Source organism: Pteropus alecto, unplaced genomic scaffold (assembly GCF_000325575.1).
Source record: "Pteropus alecto unplaced genomic scaffold, ASM32557v1 scaffold68, whole genome shotgun sequence".
In the NCBI taxonomy this organism is placed as follows: Eukaryota; Metazoa; Chordata; class Mammalia; order Chiroptera; family Pteropodidae; genus Pteropus; species Pteropus alecto.
In genome coordinates, this window is record NW_006441386.1 from 194,668 (window position 1) to 198,417 (window position 3,750).

The window sequence follows — 3,750 nt, forward strand, 5'->3', positions numbered from 1 at the left end:
TTTCTACAAATAGCCAAAAACATACAGTGGAGAAAGGAAAACCTCTTCAATAAATGGTGCTGGGAAAACTAGAAAGCCAACTGCGAAAGAATGAATCTAGACTGTTGTCTATCACCACACACCAAAATTAATTCAAAATGCATTAAGGACCTCAATATAAGACCTGAAACAACAAAATGCATAGAAGAAAACATAGGAACTAAACTCAAGGACTTTGGACTTAAAGAGGATTTATGGATTTGACCTCAAAGGCAAGGGAAGTAAAACCAAAAATACATGAATGGGACTAAATCAAACTAAAAAGCTTCTGCTCAGCAAAAGAAATCGTCAACAAAGTAAAAAGACAACCATCCGAATGGGAAAATATATTTGCAAGCAATGGCTCAAATAAGGGCCTAATATCCAAAATATACACAGAACTCATACAACTCAATAGGAACAACAAAAAACGATCCATTCGAAAAATGGGCAGAGGACCTGAACAGACATTTCTCCCTAGAGAACATATCAATGGTCAATAAATATATGAAAATATGCTCAACGTTACTAGCTCTTAGGGAAATGCAAATCAAAACCACAATGAGATACCATCTCACATCTGTTAGAATGGCTATAATCAACAGTACAAGTAATAACAAATCTTGGAGAGAATGCAGAGAAAAAGGAACCCTCATACACTGCTGGTGGGACTGCAAATTTGTGCAGCCACTATGGAAAACAGTATGGAGTTTCCTCAAAAACTAAGAACAGATCTACCATATGATCCAGCAATTCCTCTACTGGGTATTTACCCAAAAGACTTGAAAACTCATATCCGTAAAGATATTTGCACACCAATGTTCATAGCAGCATTATTTACATTGGCCAAGACATGGAAGCAACCTAAGTGTCCTATGATAGATGATTTGTTAAAGAAGCTGTAGTAAATGTATACAATGGAATATTACTCAGCCATAAGAAGAGATGAAATACTGCCACTTGTGACAACATGGATGGTCCTCAAGATAATCATACTAAGGGAAATAAGCCGGACAGAAAAAGTGGATAATTACATGATATCACTTATATGTGGGATATAAACCTAAAAGCAACAAATGAACAGGACAAACAAACAGAGACTCAGGGACATGGACAATGGACTAGTGGTTACCAGAGGGTAGGAGGTGGTGTAGGAGGGGAGAAGTAGAAGGAGTAAAGGGGGTCAATATAGGAGGATAGAGGGACAGTGAAGTGGGTAACGGATAAAATATATGGTAGCTGAAGGACACTGGACTTTGGTTGGTAATCACACAATAGAATATATAAATGTCAAATTATAATATACACCTGAAAATTACATAATTGTATTAACTAATGTTACTCCTATAAACTTAATAGATAAAAACAAACAAACAAACAAACAAACAAACTTTAAGGGAAAAAAAGTATTGATGGAAAACTTCCTTAACCTGGTAAAAGAAATAGACATACAAGCCCAGGAAGCTCAGAGAGGCCCACACCAAGACACATTATAACTAAATTTCAAAGGTTAAATACAAAAAGAGATTCTTAAAAGCAGCAAGAGAAAAGCAGTTAGTTACCTACAAGGGAGCACCCATAAGACTGGCATCTGATTTCTCCAAAGAAACTATTCAGGACAGAAGGGTTTGGTACAAAATATTCAACGTGATGAAAATCCAGGGTCTACAATCAAGAATACTGTATCCAGCAAAGCTATCATTTAGGGTCAAAGGACAGATGAAGAGCTTTCCAGACAAAAATAAGCTAAAGAAATTCATCACCACCGAGCCAGTATTACAGGATATGTTGGAGGGACTTCTTTAAGAAGAAAAAACATGTATCAAAAACATGATTTAAGAATGTCAATAACTAATTCCTATCAACAAGTATCTCAAATGGAAAAAATTAAGTGCTCCAACCAAAAGATAGAGTGGCTGAACAGATAAGAAAACAAGACCCCTACATATGCTGCCTACAAGAGACTCACTTCTGATTTAAAGACACACACAGACTTAAAGAAAAGAAATGGAAAAAGATATTGCCTCGATGGACCTAGGGGGTATTGTGCTGAATGAAGTAAGTCAGATAGAGAAAGACAAATACCTCATAATTTTACATACCTGTGGAATCTAAAGAACAAAATAAACATCAACAATAAAAATTGAAATAAACTCATAGATACAGAGAATATTTTGAGGGCTACTAGATGGGTGAAAAAGGGCTAAGGGATTAAGTCAAATGGATAGTTACAAAATAGACATGGAGATATAAATTGTAGCACAAGGAAAATAGTTAATAATGTTGTAATAAATATGTAAAGGGGTGCTAGATTGTGGAGTGATCACTTTATGAGTTATATAGATCTCTAATCACAATGTCGTACAACTGAAATTAATATATTATTGTGTGCCAATTATAATTTAAAAAAACTCATTGAATTGTACAATGTAAATACGAGAAACTAATTGTCTATTATATTTCTTTAAGTAAAACCAGAAAAAAAACCATAAGATGTAATTCTTTCATGCACGTGAAGGTTAGTCAAGATTAACAGGGCCTGGTTAGTTCTAATATGCAAACAAGGAGGCAAAAACTCCAAGGAAAGAAGTAAAGTTCATGTGTGTCATACTGCAGTTGTTATTCCAGGATATACATGACTCCAAGATGTTTATGGCTGGCTTTGAACTGATCTTAGCAATAGGTTTAGCAACTTAATAGCAGCTCTGAAAACTGAAGCACAAGTTGTGCATAAGCCCCAATTCTTTAATAGCCTCCTAACTGTTTTAAGTGAGTCTCTTAGCAATGTGGATTCTATTTTATTTTTTCTATTATCACGGTCTTCCAGGTGATTTTATTAATTCATTGACTTCTCCAGTTTGGAGTAAAATTCAGAGGTTGGTTTAATCATCCTTTAGATGTTCAGACATGTCACAGCAGTCCATCACAGGTCTGCCCAGATCTGCTGAAACAATTTCTTCAAAGATGGGGATTGGAAAATTCTGGACATTTTTGACTAATCAATTTTAGAACATTTTCACCACTCCCAAAAGAAATCCTGTTCCCACTAGCAGTCACTCCCCATTCCCACCTCCTCACACCCTAGTGAACACTAATCTACTGTCTGTCTCTATGGATTTTCCTATTCTGGACATTTCATAGAAATGGAATCATACAATATGTGGCATTTTGTAACTAGCTTCTTTCACTTAGCATAATGCTTTCAGGTTCATTATGGTCGCATGTATCAGTACTTACTTTTTTTTTAAGAATAATATTTTATAGTATTACATCTTAATCTTTTCTGATGCCCATTCTCACAGTTTCCTCATGCCAATTAATGCCAAATTATAAGTATTTACTAGTGAGTTGTTTTTTACTTTTAAGATACTTGAGAAACTATATCCCAGATCTTTGGAAGTGTACACTCCCCCTCACCCCAGCTTTATTGAAATATAATAGACAACTAGTTGTTCAATTTACATTGTACAATTCATTGAGTTTTTAAAAAATTATAGTTGGCATACAATAATATATTAGTTGCAGTTGTACAGCATAGTGATTAGAGATCTATATAACTCACAAAGTGGTCACCTCACTAAATCAGGTAACTCTCTTCCCCCTTAAATATGTATAACAACATGGTTGACTATTTTCCTTATGCTATACTTTATACCTCCATGTCTATTTTGTAACTATCCATTTGTACTTCAAATCTCTTTGCCCTTTTTCACCATCCCTCCAAATCCCCCT